Source organism: Haliotis asinina, chromosome 5 (genome assembly GCF_037392515.1).
Source record: "Haliotis asinina isolate JCU_RB_2024 chromosome 5, JCU_Hal_asi_v2, whole genome shotgun sequence".
Lineage (NCBI taxonomy): Eukaryota > Metazoa > Mollusca > Gastropoda > Lepetellida > Haliotidae > Haliotis > Haliotis asinina.
The window spans coordinates 61,448,592-61,469,476 of record NC_090284.1 but is presented as its reverse complement, the minus strand read 5'-3'; the positions used below and the strand labels follow the sequence as shown (position 1 = coordinate 61,469,476).

Here is a 20,885-nt window from a genome sequence, read left to right as displayed (position 1 = left end):
GATGCCATTAAATGGTTGGCCAGACGCGGCCCAGACTTAATTAGTTGGCGCCCGCATTCCGGCCCTCGTCACACTAAAACCCGGGTTCGATTCCTCACACTGGCACAAATATTGTCAATAATATTGCTAAATGCGGCGTAAAACCACACTCCTGTCCTTAACCTTCGTTCATGCTGACACGAGTCCCGTTAAAGAAACACGTTTGAAACAAAACTGTCCTATTCACGGTTAAGGGCACCGTGGATTAAATTTGACAAATTTCCCGGATATTCATGGTTCAGGTGAAACATATTTTCGTCTTCACACAGCAAGCTTGTTTTAGGTCGGGGTGTTGCTGACAAAGATGAAATTCCTCTTGCCTAAACTTTGAAAAAAGGATTTAAAGAAAAGATGAAACATGCATTCAACGCGATCGGGTGATCAGACACATGACATGGCATCCAATTTACGTACATCGATTCCCATGTAGTTGCTGTTGATCACTGGATTGTCTGGACCAAACTCGATCATTCACATGAAGCCACTATACAGCAAGAATATTGCTGAGTGAGCATAAATAAACAGCAAACCAACCATATACTCCCTGATATTCCTTGGTCTGTTAGTGCAAGAGTTGTGCTTGCGATTTGTTCCAAAGCTACCCAGAATTACTTCGGTTTTACGCCCAAATTAATCTGGCACGCCAATATGAACAGGGATAGTGGTGGAAGCAGCGGTGAACCTAACTCATTCACACACTCGCGTATTTTAGCCAACTGAGTTGACTTTAACACACATCATAGGGCTACGATGTACGACCGGTCTCTATAAACGCCATGTAAGCTATTGAGGACATATTCCAGACCTTGGAAATATGTCACACAAGATACCCTATCTTATTCCGATCATCATAACTTTCGTGAGATCCGGTTTATAAATCAGGAGAGCCAGAACTCCATCCGAAGTTTGTTTATTTTATGATGTAAATCGGATTATGCCTTGCCCATGGATTTAACCAAATGTCGAAAACCTACGTCACTGGCCTCGCATGCTGACTCACATCCTGTTGACAACAACATGACGTCTATCATCTAGACTAACGTTTAATCTCGGAAAAAAATAATACTCTCTTTCGCCTAGATGCTATGCTGTTGACAACTGGGTAGGATGTAGTGAGTCTGGATGCTATATTCTGTTGACGACTGGATAGGGCGCAGTAAGACTGGGTGCTAAGTGATGTCGACTGGTTAGGGTGAAGTAAGGCTGGATGCTATATGCAATTGACGACTAGTTAGGGTGTAGCCTGGATGTTATATTCTGTTGACAACAGGTTAGGGTGAAGTAAGGCTGGATGCTATATTCTGTTGACGACAGGTTAGGGTGTAGTACGGCTGGATGCTATATTCTGTCGACGACATGTTAGGGTGTAGTACGGCTGGATGCTTTATTCTGTTGTCGACTGGTTAGGATGTAGTACGGCTGGATGTTATATGCTGTTGACGACATATTAGGGTGTAGTAAGGCTGGATGTTGTATTCTGTTGTCGACTGGTTAGGATGTAGTAAGGATAGGTGTTTTATACTGTTGTCGACAGTTTAGGATGTAGTACGGCTTGATGTCATATGCTGTTGACGTCAGGTTAGGGTGAAGTAAGGCTGGATGCTATATGCTGCTGACGATTAGTTAGAGAGTAGTGGATGTTATATGCTGTTGACGACATGTTAGGGTGTAGTACGACTGGATGCTATATGCTGTTGACGACATGTTAGGGCGTAGTAAGGCTGGATGTTAAATTCTGTTGTCGACTGGTTGGGGTCAAGTTAGGGTGAAGTAAGGCTGGATGCTTTATTCTGTTGTCGACTGGTTAGGGTGTAGTACGGCTGGATGTTATATGCTGTTGACATGTTAAGGTGTAGTACGGCTGGATGTTATATACTTCCGACAAGAAATAAGGGAACTAATGAAATAATAGCGAATTGAAACTGCTTTAAACATCCACTAAATCAATTTTAGGCGTCAAGTTCAATATCTGGTGTGTCCATCATGTTGGGCAACACATTCACGGCACCTTGACGGCATGCTGTTAATCAATTTCCGGATGGTTGCCCGTGGTATTGCCCGCCATTCCTCTTGGAGAGCTGCACCAAGCTGGGCCAGGTTGGCGGGTCCTGGGTCCCTGGCGTACATCCTTCGACCAAGAACGTCCCAGAGATGTTCAATTGGGGACAGGTCTGGGGGACTTATATGGCAGGGGCCGATTTAAACCTATCGAGTAGAGCAATTAACGTAATGAGGCGATCCTGTCATGGTGTCGTTGATTTTGGTCTACCACGCCCAGGTCTCGTTGCAACCCCACCCGTTTGACGTTACTTATCCCACAGGCGTGAAATTACACTTTTTGATTTACCTATCTGCCGGGCAACTTAACATAATGATGTCCCTCCCCCCTACCCTTTATCATCCCCACAATTCTCCATTTTGTTGCTTCACCGAGATACTGCCTCGGAGGCATTTCTGTCAGTAAGTGTCAATCTCTATTGCATTAGTGATTGCGACTTCTCCAGTACATTTACAGGAGTTAACTTCTGTATGCACGTGTAGCACGTGCTGGGCATGCATTATGCGAAATTCCATTGTCATTGGATGTTGCGTTTGGGAGATACGCCACGATAACGGACCCTGTCACAGTCAAAGTCATCTACAGTCAATTTCTTGGTCCCCTTATTTTCTGTCGGTAGTATATGCTGTTGACGACTGGTTAGGGCGTACAAATTCTGTTGTTGACTGGTTGGAAGCTATATGCTATTGACGACTGGTTAGAGTGTAACCTGGATGCTATATTCTGTTGACGACTGGTTAGGGTGTACAAATTCTGTTGTCGACTGGTTGGAAGCTATATGCTATTGACGCCTGGTTAGAGTGTAACCTGGATGCTATATTCTGTTGTCGACAGGTTAGAATGTAGTACGGCTTGATGTCATATGCTGTTGACGTCAGGTTAGGGTGAAGTAAGGCTGGATGCTATATGCTGCTGACGATTAGTTAGAGAGTAGTGGATGTTATATGCTGTTGACGACATGTTAGGGTGTAGTACGACTGGATGCTATATTCTGTTGACGACATGTTAGGGTGTAGTAAGGCTGGATGTTATATTCTGTTGTCGACTGGTTAGGGTGTAGTACGGCTGGATGTTATATTCTTATGACGACAGGTTAGGGTGTAGTACAGTTGGATGTTATAAGCTGTTGACGACTGATTAGGGTGTAGTAAGGCTGGATGCTATATTCTGTTGACGACTGGTTAGGGTGTACAAATTCTGTTGTCGACTGGTTGGAAGCTATATGCTGTTGACGACTGGTTACACTGTAACCTGGATGCAATATTCTGTTGTCGACATGTTCGGGTGTAGTAAGGCTGGATGCTATATGCTGTTGTCGACATGTTAGGGTGTAGTAAGGCTAGATGTTATATGCTGCTGACGACTGTTTAGGGTGTAGTAAGGCTGGATGTTATATGCTGTTCCCTAGGTATTGTACACTGTTCCATAATACAAGGCTCAGTTACCTCCCCCTAACAGTATGCACAACAATAGGATAACTCTGTATAATCGCCATTGTTAGCTTAACGTATTGTTAACAAAGATTAGACTGTATACGGTTTCCGAATACCTAACCTACATTAATTTAAAAGTCACATTCAACGGAAAAAAACAATTTTGCAGATTATGATATCTTTCGGTGCGCACTTACCGAAACAAATGAAACATGCCAGTTCAACCTATAAAGTTAGCAAAACGAGATGAAAAAAAGCCCGCGAAATCGGAATTCAAACGGTTCACTAAATTTCCCCCAGCGCTGCCTGACTGTTAGCTAATGACAATACACAGCTTCAATCATTGACCACATGCAATTTGAACACCTATTAGGCTATGCGCCACAAACAAAATAAATTGATTTATGTATCGTGCACCCGAGACTGCCTCTGCCACATTATGTAATTAGGCAGGTGTGATGCTTGTACACATGACATGTTTTTATGTATGTGGGTTGCAAACAAACTACATCCATTTTTCTCGGATGACTGGATCTGACGGAAAGTGGTGCAAACTCTTGTCAGTTTCAAGTCCGGCTTTGTATTTGGGCGAATGACAGTTTCTAGCCACGCAGTAGTTCACCATCTCTACTGAGACGATTTTTGATTGGATCGAACGCAATTCAGAGAACATGTATTTACAAAACCCAACATCTCTATATACATTCTTTATGGATAATAACTTCTTCTACTGTACATGATTTTGTTTGAGAACGGAATATGAATCCAAACTGAAACGACGCATCAAGTACACAAAAAGAAGTTGTTATCCATAAAGAATCTTACTTTCTTATGACTCGCCATACTTCTAAAATGCCCACCAAACAGATCATCTTTCTGTACACACAAAGAGCCCTCAGCGTATCATATATTGCACTTTTGAATCGCAATTGTACGCTTATAATTTTGATCATTTGTTTTTTTTCACAAACAGCAATGTATATTATATGTCACGAATAAGTGATAATTGTGTTTTAATCATGTTTGATTTTTTGCTTGCATTTGACCTTTAAAGTGTGGTATGGTATCCCATACAAACCTGCACTCACGCCCAAGCATCGAAATTACCCAAGGGCGATTTCAAACCCAATTTGTTCTGACCACAACCTACTAGGACGACATTAATTTTGTCAGCATGACACTTTTTGATGTTGGCTTTGAGCATTGTCATGTTTACAAGTGTAGAGTATGTACTCTAATATTTAGCCAACAGTTTTATAGTACTTTGAAGAAGAATCTATGTAATTGTTTCTTTCTTAAACACATATAAATTTGAAAGTATTTAACAGTGTGACACTGCAAAAGTTTAGTTTGAAGTATTGAATGTATCTGGTGATCTCCGAAACATGCTATGAGAGGTGTATTGGGCAAAAAGGTGAAACAGTTAATCAAAACATCGATGTTCGAGTGCAACTGTCCAAGGCAACATTTAACAACTCCTTTGATTCTAGAGACTCAACATTTAACAATCAACAATTCAACATGTAACAATCTTTCTTATCCAAAATATACTTTGACTGAAGAGACGTGGAGCTGTTTTTCATGTCTATCGGTAAGAGGTTTCATACCATAAATTTCGCAAAGATTATCCAACGCAGAACCGAGCAGATGCTTCTCAAGAGAACGAAGACTAGTTGGTATTCTCTGTTTCAATAGATAACCCAAGTTTAACGTCTTGTCATAAGAGACTGTAAAATGGATGGGAGGTAGAGTGACTCTATAAATCCTTTAATATGTATTCAACGTATATGTTCCAATGACCACGCACCAGTCAGGTTGAAGATATTAGACCAATTTCACCTTTGTGAGCCTCAGTCGAAAGATTCTAGACCTCCAATCATTTTCCGCATAAATATGACTGTGCAGTTTTTGAAAATTAATATAGAATTATGAAATGGAAGGAGAATCCATGAAGCAAAAAACTGTCAATAGCTTATTGAATTTTGTTTCTAAACGTTACAGGATACAAGAATGTAAAACACATAACATTCACCAGAGCCCGTTGGTACGGTCGGCGAGAGGCTACACTTGGTCAGTACTGAAGGGTCTTTACCAGGGTAGGTGTGTGCTTGGGCACTTTTACTCCCGTAATTGGATTTAACCTTAATTTGGTGGTGTTGATCTTATCTCCGGTACACAGATTTTCATGTTTGTTCTGAGATAGACGAGAAGACTATTTGCACGGAATTACATGTTAATTAGGACTTGACCTACTTGCAGCTTCACGGGGCACAGGGGTGTAAATACACGAATGTACCAGTAGTCTGCCCCGTGTCCATAACCCTGACATCATTAGCGGGGTCCAGCGAAGTCACTGTCCTAGAAGGGGGTCAGGACACCTTGATGTTCTCAGTGGGGTAGACACTGAACTGTTTCTCGGTAACTCACCACCTTGGACTGGTTACTGGGTAGACTAAAGCTAAAGCTTCAGGTTGATGAATGATACGGCATTGTTAAAATGCATTAGTAATGAAGAAAGAAGAACATCAACCACTATGCCTGAGAGGAGAGAGGATCGACTATCTTTAGACCTGCATAGAGACAGGAACAACTATCTGTACATCTGGCAAAAGACAGGAACAATGACCTGTACACTTGTCAAGAGAAAGACTGGAACAGCGATCTGTACACCAACAAGAGAGAGGAAACAACGATCTGTTCACCTGGTACAAGATAGAACATCAGCTTATACCCACTGGAAGAAAGAGGAACATCAACGTACACATATAAGAACAAAGAGGGACATCAACGTGCACAGCTAAGAAGACAGAGGGACATCAACCAGTACCCCTGGAAAGAAAGGGGAACATAAACGTACACTGGAACGAAAGAGGAACATCAACGTACACAGCTAAGAAGAAAGAGGGACATCAACCAGTACCCCTGGGAGCAGAGAGGACCATCTACGTACACAGCTAAGAAGAAAGAGGGACATCAACCAGTACCCCTGGGAGCAGAGAGGAACATCAACGTACACAGCTAAGAAGAAAGAGGGACCTCAACCAGTACCCCTGGAAAGATAGAGGAGCACCAACGTACACAGCTAAGAAGAAAGAGGGATATCAACCAGTACCCCAGGAAAGAGAGGGGAACAATTACCAGTACCTTTGGCAGCAAAGAGAACCTCTAATCATTCCCGTTTGCAAGAGGGAACCACAACAACATGGCCTGGCCTGATTCATCTGATTCTCATTCAAACCAGGACTATTACACAATCAGGAGATTGCATACATAACCACATTATATGTATAAGATATGCATTATACTGGATTTCACATTCTAAGTGAAGATAGGGGTTTTGATAACGTACGTAGTGTACATCTCTGACACATGTAAGCTGCACGGCTATCACGGCACGAGCAATGAATACACTTTGTCATTTTGTGTAAACATAATATTTGATGTAGAACTAAGATATATTTCTTTCTCTTTAGAAGAAACAATGTAGCATGTGTGTTATATTGAATTAGACATACAATTGACATATACAAGCATTCGTCGCACTGGCAGGCAAAAAAACCGAATATCCGTCGTCTTATCTTTCAAAAACGACACAAGATTCATTTAGGTGCGGCAGTACCATATCTATGTCTTGATTGTATTTTCTGGCCGCAGCCTTGGTTGGTTGGTTGGTCATCGTTTAACGTCGCTTATAGTTCAAGGGGAACGAGGTTTTAACCAACTGCCAATGATGCTGATTGCCTTGAAACTCACATTTTAGTATTTACATCTATCTATCAGTTAGATCACAGCGTCTTTACTGAGACAGTATCAATTTCTCATAGGGCACAGAGGACGCCTGAAACGTTCTGAAGAAATAAAGGACAGTTTTTGCCGTTGGTGCATCTGGCACGTAATAGATGTACCAGCTTACAGGATACGATGTCCAACACAGGAACGTGACACAAACAGTACATCACACTACCATAAAACACGGCGAATTCATATATCAAGTTTCAGTACTCACGGAAATTACTTGGAACTGCGACAGCCAAAGCTGTTTTGATGCTAAGTGTTGATTAAGGAAGGGATGGGCCAAACATGAATGTTGAACAATATGTTTGAACAATAATCGTGGTTTTCTTTATATTTTCATTATTGAACACAAACATACATGTAATTATCTCAGATTCGTGTTTACAGCGAGAACATATACCCAGTTATATTTTCTCATTGCAGTTTGAATTTTGCCACCACGTTATGTCTAAAGTCATAACGTACAGGACGTCCATGCAGGAGAATAGCAGACGACAGTGTAAGTAAAGCAGACGACACACCGCGAAGCAGACGACACTCCGACACTGTATGTCTTCGACTTATCTCGGAATGTTGAAACATGCTTTCAAAATGCGATACACTGAACCAGGTCAAAGTTCGATCTGTTACAATTGTTGAAGGTCTTTCAACAAATGTTTCCAGAAATATGATAAACGGACTCAAGGAATTGTTACTTCATTCTTAATTAGACAAGTATCGGCTCCTAATCCTACTAGACACTCCATTGCCTTGTTGATGAGTCGCAAATCCTCCCAGCATGCCTTGTCTGCCAGTCACTCCGTACAAGCCGGGACTTAGTCAATATTTGAAAACATCTAATGTGAAAAAGGGAATGAAAGCGAAACAGAGTTCTCTTTTTCCAAACACCAACATCAAAGGATCTCAGGGATAGGGAACTACATTGCACGCACGGGCCTTATTTTTAGAGGTCGGGGGTACATAGACCCTGGCTCGACCATTGTGCTTCTTCCCAGAAAGTCAGACGTTTCATAAAAATTCTGAATCGCTATTTGTGTGTCTTATAGATAGACGTATAGAAGAAAGTGCAACAATTGTCCTAGTGAGTCTAAACATACAAACGGGCATTGTAGGCTGCGGATTCTCCGTATACAACCTAAGTCCACCAGTTTGTGTGAGCATGTCTTACACCACACACAATAGATGGCCAAAAGGAGACCAGATTCCAACAGGACAAAAGGTTGATGAGATGTTAGGCTGTGTACACCGGCCCGGAGACAGACATTTTCCATCTGTCTTGTATTGTCGGATGTTTGACGCGAATATTTGATGTAACGTAAACATAGCGCATTCTGTTCCCAGTGGCTAAGTACTTTATATTAAGATGACGCTACAGATTAGGAGTGCATTGCTTGCCATATGAAAATGACAATTAAACATTGTGCTTTGTTGGTATTAGAATTTTAAGAGACATTAATCATTGTAAGAGGAATTTCGTTGTATTTTTAATGGTTTGATTCCACATACACACAATAAGTTGTAACTACTTTTTGCACACCATCAACAATCTTGTATTACGATTACAAGAGGTTTGAGTCATTTAATTCAACACCAGTGCTTGACTGTTGTAAATACAATTAACAATATTTTGGAAGAAGTCTACTCTCTATCAGTGCTAAACAGTCGAAACACGATTCTCAATGCTAAAGTGTTGTGACAAGGGCTGACAAAGTAACGTCGACTCTACATCATACATTATAGTAGCTTACAGTTGCAAACACGATTTATGAAAAGAAATGATTATCCACTATTAATGGCATATATTTTGAATGTGCGACTGATTCATTAAAACAAAGAACATACGCCACCAGTGATGAACTGTTTAAAATACGATTGGAAGGATAATTATGAAAATAAGAAGAGACAAACACGATCGATACTAACCTATTTTAATCAATATTGACAAGATAGAAAGGAAACAGGATTATAAGTAGTAAATACTCCCGCTGAAAACACAACTGAAAATACAATCTACTATCCTTACTAAGGTACTGAAGACAAAATTGCAAAAAAATATATATAAACGAAGACAATACTTTCAATGCTTAAGTCTTCAAAACACGACTAACAAGGGACATTGGAGATAGAACTATACCTTTCAAAACGACGGTACTGCAAAAAATCTGATTGACATGATATATTAGTGATATCATTCTACATTATCAGGGTTGAACATTTGAAAATCTGACTGAAAAGATAGTAATAACCTTATCATTATACACACTTTTCATGCTGGGTTATACACTTTCAATGGATTATAGCTTCAGAGCTGGATTATACACTTCCAATGCTGGATTATACACTTTTAATGCTGGATTATACATTTTCAGTGCTAGGTTATACACACTTTCAATGCTGGGTTATAAACTTTCAATGCTGTGTTATGTACATTCAATGTTGGATTATACACTTTCAATGCTGGATTATACACTTTCAATGTTGGATTATACACTTTCAATGCTGGGTTATGTACCGTGAGTGGATTATAGTTTCAGTGCTGAATTATACTCTTACAATGCTGGGTTATACACTTTCATTGGATTATAGTTTCAGTGCTGAGTTATACACTTTCAGTGCTGGATTATAGACTTTCAATGCTGGGTTATACACTTTCAATGTTGGGTTATACACTTTCAGTGCTGGGTTATACCCTTTCATTGCTGGATTATACACTTTCCCTGCTGCAGGTTTGTTAAACTGGCAAAACAATGAAACAAAGATTATACGTTCTCAGCACAACCTAGCCACGATTGCTGGAAGATTGCATATGGGGCGTAAAGGAATATTCATTTATTCTCAACACTACATTATTGTAAATACAGTGGGCAGCTTCACTATGTAAACAAATCACATAATGTCAGTGGTGGTTTACAATAATGGGTTTCTTGTTTTAAAACATCAGTCGCAGTTTAACACTGATACAGGTATGTGTTAACAGGTGAAACAAAAGGTGCGTGGCGAACTAATCAAGGCGTAGGTAAAGATCCGCCTGCAGGTGTTGTGCCCTGTATGTCCTTCACAAAGGTCACATAGAATCGTATATAATTTAAACTAAATCTTTACAAATACGAACGCAGAAATTGCGTTTGTCGATTTGTATATCGTATAAATCTGTGTAAACACCCCGACATGCCCTTCTACATCCCAGGTATCCTGTTTTTACACCTGGCGCACCTGTTGAAGGTAGACTGACGAAATGTACACGTGTGCGTGTGCTGGTCATCAAATTCGTTTAACCATTCTGGACGTAAACATTATTAAAGTTTACTTACTTACTAATGCTAATCTTGGTCTATTCGCATTTTGTCAGTGCTAATATCGTCAACAGATCAATATGTTTACATTGTGTACGATCAAGGTAGTCAGGTGTTCTCTTACTTAAATAGGTGTAGGTAAATACATAAGTAGTGGGACTCAATATTTGAAAAAAATGCTTCTTCCAGCTCCAGCTTGGTATTCTCTCACAACGGACTGTAGAATGTCTAGTGAAGGGTATCAAAAAGAGCCAAACTGTATCTGTGTGGAATAGAACCCAAACTTTAGGCGTAACGATTGACACATTGATCACTTCAGCTACCTCTTCACCGGGTTTCATCAAGCCAGGGGTTGCAAGATGAGAGATGGCATTAATAACCCATGTCTATCCTCTCGAGATTGCAAAGTTCAGAAAATAAGAATAAAGAAAATCCATACATCACTCGGGGGATAGGAGCATTTATTATCATTGTTATTGTATATTACTACTTGAAAAACGAGTCCAAACATCTCAGATGCTGTCTAGTCTCTTCCATCAGATCACCCACATGATATGATATTATACTACAATGGTGCACGTTTGAGTGGCCATGTCTATATGTTATTAATTAAACCGGCATATGTCAAATACCGAATGTCATTTCAGATAACAGCTAAAGTTAAATGTTGAAATATTATACGTAGACAATTCTTTCAAAATGATGAATGAGCTACGCGGAGGTATTGTTCAATGCAGGCCAACAAGATCCGACATCAAATTAAAACAACATTTGCAGGCTTCGAATACCGAAGTCAAGTTTACTGGAAGTGAACAATGGTAATGTAATATACTTTTCTATACACTATATGTGGGTTTTTGTATAATCGTGAGTCCCGTGATCACTAGTCTCCTAAGCATTCTAAGTGTGATATTTCTGTAGCAATCCATTATGGGAATACTCCGGAGCATATTTAAAGTCCGTTCGTCACACAATGGTCTCGAGTTAAGTCAGTCAGTCAGTTCTTGCCCCCATTTACAGCATCCTCATCTAGCAGTGTCACTGCTCTTACATCGTTCTTAAACTAAATCCAATTTAAGAATATATTTATTTCAAATGTCATGCATCCACTTCATTATGTGTTTTCTGTTTTTCAATTATGGATACATACGTGGGTTTTCTCTAGAGATTAGGAGCTTACCATCACAGAGAAAATCACAGCCCATTTAGCGCTGATACATTTAACTGTTTATATTATATTTCAATATAATGGATGGTTTCACTGTGCAAGAATATGTGGTCATTCCTGTGTGTACTGATGCTGAAATGTCTATCTTCTAGAAGTCTCTGCTGATACTGACATGTGAATTACATGTTCAAAGGACACCTCATCTTGTCTGGAGAAGGCTCTGCAAGTCACGCAGTTATGAAAATAGATATACCAGAGAAGAGATTGAACCAAAAATGCGAGTGTCATCCACGCATGTAATGTAGTCCAGTTGACGTGTCCTCCACACTGTTGAACAACATGGCCGCTCCGTTATCATGGCAACAAAAGAGACAAACCCTTTCTTACACGCAAATTAAATTTCTGCTGGTGTATGTAGTCCAGAGAATGATTCGTCTTCATCACCGCAATATTTGCATTAATCTTGAAATCATGGGTAAACCTAATTGTACTTAACATCACCTGAAACGACGCACCACCTAAAAACAGTTCTTTCCATCGATCTGTAATTAAAGCGACACATTTAACAATGATTTGTTAATCTGTGAACTTTATCCTTTGTTTTTAGCGGTAATGCTTTTCATGTAAAAATATTCAAGTAATTCAAATGAAATCATGTTTCTTGACATTACCATACGATCAGTACAGTATATAGTTAAACCCCAGAAAGATTGGAAACAACAACAATATCAAAATACGTGAATCCTGATGTTGAGAGTAAGTTGCTAATAATAAGTATTGCATAAACGTTCAACCAACTTAAATATAGCTGTTTATCTCATCAAGGACAACTGGTACTCCAGCGTGGGACATTGTCAAATGTCAGAAACGTGATGACAGAAAATTGGGTTCCGCAGATTATGTAGCTTATTTTTAGAATTTGGTAATGCGGAAATACCAATGTCAGAGTAGTGCTCATTTCAGCCTAGCTGGAAAATCGGAAGAGCGGCGTAAAACCATATTCCCTCACTCGCTGTGCATTTATGGAAAGTTTAAGTATTCAGTGTTAAGAACTCTTTCCCGTCTGATGGCTTTGTGAATAACATTTGCTTCCTATTATATTGAAGCTTTATTTTACTTTTAACTTTAAGTCGCGATATTGATGACAGAATACATTGTTAGATATTAATGATGAACCTCCTGTACATATTGCGATTTAATGTGTCTCCATGTATGTCAAAGAGTAATAAAGAGTTTCGTTATGTACATTTCATGTTGTATTGTGTGGTGCCATACACGTCATGTCTTATAGGAGTAGTTTTACACTATATCTGTCCCTTTGCATTTATTATACCTTGTACTTCTTATGTTACCCTGTACTAAACGTAGCATACTGTTCTCGCCCTTGTGTACATAGCAGGTTGCCTTGTACTGTACGTGTGATCATTGATCACTGCGTTTGTCACTGTGTAGTGCATCTGTCGTCTTGTGGTGTACATGTCGTCTTGGCGTGTTGTGATGTACACCTCGTCTTGCACTGTACGTGTTGTGATGTACACCTCGTCTTGAACTGTACGTGTTGTGATGTACACCTCGTCTTGAACTGTACGTGACGTGTTGTGATGTAGATCTCATCTTGCACTGTACATGACGTGCTATGATGTACACCACTTCTTGCACTGTACATGACGTGTTGTGATGTACACTTCGTCTTGCACTGTACGTGTTGTGATGTACACTTCGTCTTGCACTCTACGTGACGTGTTGTGATGTACACCTCGTCTTGCACTCTACGTGTTGTGATGTACACCTCGTCTTGAACTGTACGTGACGTGTTGTGATGTAGATCTCATCTTGCACTGTACATGACGTGCTATGATGTACACCACTTCTTGCACTGTACATGACGTGTTGTGATGTACACTTCGTCTTGCACTCTACGTGACGTGTTGTGATGTACACCTCGTCTTGCACTGTACGTGTTGTGATGTAGATCTCATCTTGCACTGTACATGACGTGCTATGATGTACACTACTCCTTGCACTGTACATGACGTGCTGTGATGTACACCTCGTCTTGCACTGTACGTGGCGTTTTGTGATGTAATGTCGTCTTGCCTTGTACATGACGCACTGTGATGTATATTTCGTCTTATTTCTAATTTTATAATCCTTGAATAGTAACAATTTTATATTTAGTGAGCCAGTTGCCGGGACCATTTAGGCGGCACTTTGATTCTACGGAATCAGCAAAGAGAGGAACTATATGGATTCCATCATATTTTGATCTTGAGGGCAAGTCTCTGTACTTGCTTGGTAAAGATATCAGTACCAGAACCGCTAATTAGAAACCATCAATCAACTTGTCAACTGTTATCACGGACAGGATTTTGACGTCATTATCTTTTTAAGGTCTAATGTGTTGGGACGTTGTGCAATAATATTTCTAGGATATTCCTCCCCTTCATGTTAACCAATGCTGGATACAGATGCTTGGCTTCAGATGCGTGGGTAGTGGAGTGTTTTATAAGAGGGACATTTTAGTGCGATAGCATTGACACTGTGTACAGTTACACGTCTGGTAAGTATAGAAATATACTATAACTATGTTAGAATTAAAGCAATGTGCAATGTTTATTGTTTCACAGACGAAAGTGCTTTGGAACATTCAACATGTATGTATTAATGTGTTAACATGGGTAATGTGTGTGTGTATATATGTGACGTAATTATTACATGCTTGTTGATGTGTGTTTTTTAAACGTTAAACCTTCCATAGAACTGTCGTTTATATGTCTGAATACGTGGTCTACAATGTACAAGACCAGCTGATATGATGTGTATAACCGATGTCCATACTGCAGTATATTAATGGCAATCATTAAGAAGCGTATACGCTGACGGTTTCAGGGATGTATAAACTGCGGATACAGCATGGCTGTATCTGTGACTCTTCTTTGTACTCTCTATCATCCTGAATGAAGATTACATTTTAAGAATGATAGAGTAGCTTATTAGATTATTATACGATTCACACTGAAGAGTTTGCTTTCCTATAAACATGTGACTGTATGTGACAACTGTATAATGCCTTACTGCAGCCTGTGTAAAGTTATTTTTAGATGTTTGATATGCGGAAATATCAATTTCATTTCACGCACACACAACCCTCCTCTTACTGTTGTCTGAAAACGTTGCAGCAGAAATGTTACTTTAAATGTTGTTAACGGCATCGTTTAAAATGTTGACATAATTCGACAATGTTGAAAGATTTTAACAATTTAGAAGTCTCTCTGTAGGAGATTATTATTATTAAACCAATAATTAATCATATCGTAAATGATATGAATAATTAAAACACGACGTTGATTACAGGACAGCATGTAAATTTCTTGTTTTGTTTTGTTTGGTTTTTTTTAACTTCGGGAAAGTACAATATTTCCACGAAGATTGTTCCATTTAAAAGAATTTGGGTTGGGAAAGTAAGGAAGATTGTCCGACAACAACATTTCCCGTGACCAATGATCAAATCGCTTGCGCAGGATTGACAGTGTCGGTCGCGAGCCAAAGTCATTTTACATGAATACGTGGGAGTCCAAATTACCTGTCTCTATTTGCATAGGGTCCACAATAGCCATACCCTTAATCCCGGCTATTTGGCTGATATGAGAGGCGCGCCGACACAAACGTTTGGGTTAGAGTCCTTGCTTACTCTATGTCCTCTACTTCTATCGTCACAATAAACTGGCATCGTAATTGTCCGCAAACCCGTCTGTAGAGCAGATGTTAATGTGTGGTAATATGTTTAACAAAAGCTAGAAATTTGTTAATTTGCTGTGTGTTGGTCAACTGTCGTTTGTAGACGCAGAAGTCACATGCCGACAGGACAGACGATACTGAATACGCCAACGGATGTTTCTAGTTGTTCTCAAGATCAGAGGTTAATCGCACCGAAGACTCCCCGAGCAGTTTTGTAAGAGGCGTTTGTTAAGGGAGTAGAATTTGAGCCTGCCCAGTGTGCAATATGCATAGGAGTTAAGACGGGCATTGGATGCTAAGAGGTAAAGAAGGTGGGTCTCAACTTGGATGGTCTCATTCTTGGCAGGGGGAGAGCTCTTCTTCATCGTCAGGTTCATTCGTAAATTTTCGCTTTGCAATTCTTTTAATGTTTGCGGAAATCAAGCAGGCACAAATTAAGTACGGTCCAAAGTAAATATAACGAATGCATGTTAAGCGTTGTGGTATTACGAGTGTATTTCCACTGTCGTGGAGATAGAGAAAATTGAGCAGACGACAACTTGTAAGCAGCAGAACTGACAGTTGTGAAGGATTCCCGCCCTCGTCCTGTACTCCCAATCAAGAAACTTTGTCGGCGGGGAGGAATTGATGAGACAATTGTTTCCTCAATGGCTTTACACTCACCGAATTGTGTTTTTGACTAAACAAGAATTTTAACACGAACAAGCATCTGTTTCAACGTTACCTTGTCTCACACTTTTCAGCTGTATTGAAGGATTACTTTGTCAGACAAGTGGCGCTTTTCATAGCGGAAGGATACGTACCACATCGTTCACAGGTGAGTTGTTACTATTCACACAAATTACTACTCGAATGAATATTGTTAAAAGAAATTTAAATGGCTTGAAAAAACTATTCATTGTTTCATTTCATTTTCACCTGTTCATTACGTTTTTATGTGTGGATCGCTATTTTGATTTATTAATATATCTTTATATGCGCGATCGGGATCGAGTTACATTACCTTCGTGATCAAACGGAGTCTTCTAACTTTAATTAGATCGGTATGTCTTCGGTATCTTCGTATATTAATACACGTGAATCTTAAAGGTAACCTTGGACTTACGAAACTAGCATACTTGCGTCAACTAATACAAGAAAGCTAGCGCTTTATTCTTTCTCCTAATTTCATAGTCCTTTCTGAATATCACAACATCTAGAAGTAATGACGCACTTCATAACGCAACAGTTTTATCTTGTTTTACACACATGCTGATAGGACTGGGTGAACTTCGACGCATTTTCATGCAGATTCGGCAAATTTATTTCGAAATATCACACTTTATACCTTTCATATCAGAACTGTATTTGTCATTAAGTGTCGCACTCGCTTAAAGTAGTTTATCCCTTTGCTGAAATAAAAAGTATCAAATTTCTTAGTATTGTTTTGATTCAAATCATCAAAGGTAATCATATTTTCAGTACTGTCATATAAAAGCTATTTATAAACGTTTAATGCATTCCGAACTGGTATTCTTTTAAATGATCACATGCTCTATATTTCGTATCTCGGGTAATCGGTTCAACTGAAATAAAAGAGATTAAACTGAAATGAAAGGTTGAACCTTAATCTCTCAAGATTTTTCTAAAGAAGGACTTTTTAAGATCGGGGTATTCTGTCTGGGGTTGTGATCGCGCTGTTAAAGAATCCGGACTTCCTGTTGGACTCGTCTTGCGATTGTTCTGTGAGAATGTTCTGTGAGAACCGAGGAAAAGACAGAGTCCTTCCTAGCTGTAACATAATTTAAATGTGATTCACGTTGAGTCGAAAGAGAGATGTCGTAATCCCTTCTACATAGCGACATGTCGCAAATAGGATCAAGGCCGTTTGAAGTCACTAGTGACGTCAGAACAGACACCATTTTCGGCAACACGTGATGAATTGTTTCATGGGGGGCCTTCTGCTTCACCCCCTTTTTTCCCTCGCGACAAACGGAAACCAGCAGTTTACACATTGAGAACTGTTCCACGATCACCTGCTGAGTTTCTATCAGCATCCAAACCGTTTATGGCTTCTCAAAGACAACAGCGTTTTTGTCCTTGAATTAAAAAAGGTATTCTTGATATCTACCAACATCAGCTATATAAGCTGCCTCGAGAAGCCTACCCCATGGTGCGTGTTCTCTTCGTGATCTTAATTAAACTATCCAGACAGCTACCTCTGTGTCGGAAATATTCATTTCAAGACGTGGCCATATAATGTCTTTTTTTAAAATTTCACTTTATTTAACGTTTGAATGTTTGAGATCCAAGCAAAAGCACGATAGTTAATGAAGATATGTTTTCATTTTTAATATTTACTACTGATAATTAATCTGATAATTAATTACTGACGAATCACTTCTCTGATTAACATTTTAGAAGGTGGGAGTGTCAGATAAGACAAACTGTTGTTTGCCCTTATCTACTGATAAATGAATTATCTTTGCAGTTAGCAAAGTCTGAATTTAACATTATATTTTATTTTAACTGAATTTGTTGTATCAAAAATACGTTTCCATCGAATTTCAATGTAACTAACTTAAATTTGTTTACACAATAACTCGCATGTGCGTTCTTTATTCCTAGAAAATTGCCCTGGTGTGTAATCTGGTCGACCCAATATGCTCTATGAACAAAGTGTAAAATACATGTTTAGTTTGGTTTTATGGTAGTCTGACGTCGGAGATGAAAAGCCCTGCACTAACCGGTGATCCGAGTCTTGAGTGGTTATCGCCTATATTTGATTATTACTCACATACTCTGCTTTTAGCAAACCACACCGGGTGATTTTCAAAATTATTCATCATTATTTCTAATATTATTAGATATGTATGTCATATTTACGTTAAACACCTTTGATCGGCTTTTACCATATACACGCGGTTTTATAACTAAAATACCTTTCAAAGTTGTGATGGACCAAGCACTGTCAAGTGTACACCTTTTCAAATAGGATACTTTGATGACAATTTAGAAGTGCTGACATCATGGATTATGACACGAAAACCTATTTCCCTTATGCAGTTAATATTACTTATTGATTTTGTCAAAATCGTTTCCTCGACAGACATTTCGCGCCTGATGATAATGAATATCTGGAAAACCAGGCGCGGTGTCATCCATTGACATCTTCAGTGCATATACGTTGTGTGATGGACATAAAGTTATTACCCGTACACCTAGCATAAAGTAACGGATTGCCTCAATGATTCAACGTGAATTCAACATGGCCCGTATCTCTCATGCATTAACACACGCGATCCATTTTCTCGTTTGGTTTTGTAGAACAGTTCATAAAACTCATCCAGAACTTTTCTTTTTCACACAAGGGTTTATTTCATCGTGTGTATGTAGCTGGTATTTTAAAAACTTCTATGTCAACTATTCACTTAATTGCATGACAAAATGCAGATTCTTTGAATTCCCCATGTACATCTCCGCTAGAATATTATACAATAGATATGTTACTTTCTAACCAGAACCCAAATGTGCAAACCCTTATGCGCTCTGTCAGTCGCATGTCTTCTACATACGTCAGTTATCTATATATTATGTTAGACTGGGTTTTGGTGTGGTGTGTGCGCGACTTTGACTCGGTAGTACAGACATGGCTATATCACACACCTGTCGAAGTGATTGTTTCCTAGCTATTGTCTCCGTATTATCCGAGGTTAGACGCCCGAAACAGTCTGACACATACCGTCGACTTTCTTCACCATCCCCAGAACGCCGTATTTTACAGTCTATTCGGGCTCAAACTGACGTCAACCTATCGTAATTCGACACACTTACATTTCAACGCTACATCTATGTAAAACGAGGGTTAAACTCGGTTCAAAGGTGTCGTTCGTAATAAAGCGATAACTGAAAACAAAATGTTTCAAGTGATTGAATTGTCTTACTATAAAAAAACCCCACTATTTGTATGCACAAGTTAAATGTAGAAATTATACTCTCAACTTCAATTCTTAAAAGCACTATAAGTGAATTAATTGTTTTCTCTTATCATAAGTGAATTAATTGTTTTCTCTTAATTATGACTGTTACAGACTATCCAGATTATCCGATAGTTACTAGCCTTCAACAGTCTGTGGTTGTCAGCGTCTGACAGCTGGACAGGATGCATCTCAAACTGCTATAGACAAGACTTCCATATTCACAGTACATCAGATATTGTCCTATTTTTTTCAGTGTTGTGAGGTCACGACCTTTAACGAAAATATCTTATCAATGTCGTCGATAATGCGTGTATTTCGATTCCGTACTGTAACTGGGCAACGAGGTGAGTAATTCTCCCCAAATGCGTAGTAGACATTTGTGCACAATCTATCAGTAGGTAATACACAGTGCAATACACATCACCACATCTCGGTTGTGTACTGTTATCATTCTGTGAAAGTACTTTAGAAACACTGATTTGAAATGTAAAGTATAAATGATCAAATCATCCGATTGGCTGATACTAAGTATTATAACGTTCATCGGATTCTAAATTTAAGATCATACGCATCACACGAAAATAGATTGTGGCAGAGATTCTAAACATACGATGTAAAAAAAAAATATTATTTCTCTATAACATGTCATGTAGTCTTAAATAGGTTCAACTTCAAAACACTTAATCCAATGCATTTACAAATATTATGTTGGATTCTACTTAAATTTTATTCTAAATTTAGCGAATGCGTAAAAGATATATATATATACAAAGGATGTTTATCCCATGTGCGCATTACACATTTAAATATACTTAAGTGCATAGCCAGATCCCTCGTAACATGCTTAGTTAATACGGCCTAGCTTCTCTGATGGTAATCTTTAACCCTTTAAACAATCATCCGCAAACAATCAGGTAAACGCAACTTGCCCGCTCTAACTAGAAGAATACAGGAAACATGTCTCTGAGAGCAGACTGGTGAAAGCCGGTCTCGCACACCTGTCTACTTCTCACAGATCTTTGAACTGGCGCCAGACCCATGCACGTAATTCACTTCTATGGCATCCTGGAGAAGCGCGTGTTTATTATGTACACATAAAGTATGCCACAGCACACAACAACGACGGACGATCACGCTGCTTGGCCGTTACTGTAGCCGTCGCTGTTACTGAGGGCATCGGACGTCCGTGACCCCCTCGCTGTACAGAGATGGCTCAAATCGTTAATCGTTGTAGGCAACTCAAACTTCTTCAGACGGGAGAGTAAGGACTGAGATTTGAGGAGTGGATTGGAGATAAAGCACACTGGTTGATTGATTATCGTTTAATCCGGTGATTATGGAGGCTGCCCACTTTCAGTTCGTGCTAGAAACCTGAATGTGAAAATATGATTCTTTAGATTA

At 39.3% G+C, this 20,885-nt stretch overlaps 1 protein-coding gene across 4 annotated transcripts in view; it reads left to right on the top strand.

Moving 5' to 3' along the window:
• Positions 1–16,054: 16,054 nt before the first annotated feature.
• The window catches only part of LOC137284992 (MAM and LDL-receptor class A domain-containing protein 1-like), a 36,638-nt gene continuing 31,807 nt past the window's right edge, over positions 16,055–20,885 (top strand). The window contains exon 1 of one of the 4 annotated variants that reach the window (XM_067817096.1): positions 16,055–16,342. The gene's annotated coding sequence lies outside the window, so the exon portion shown is untranslated. Of the gene's footprint in view, positions 16,343–20,495; positions 20,815–20,885 lie in introns of those variants that run through there. The other 3 variants (XM_067817093.1, XM_067817095.1, XM_067817094.1) reach the window with 3 other exon arrangements.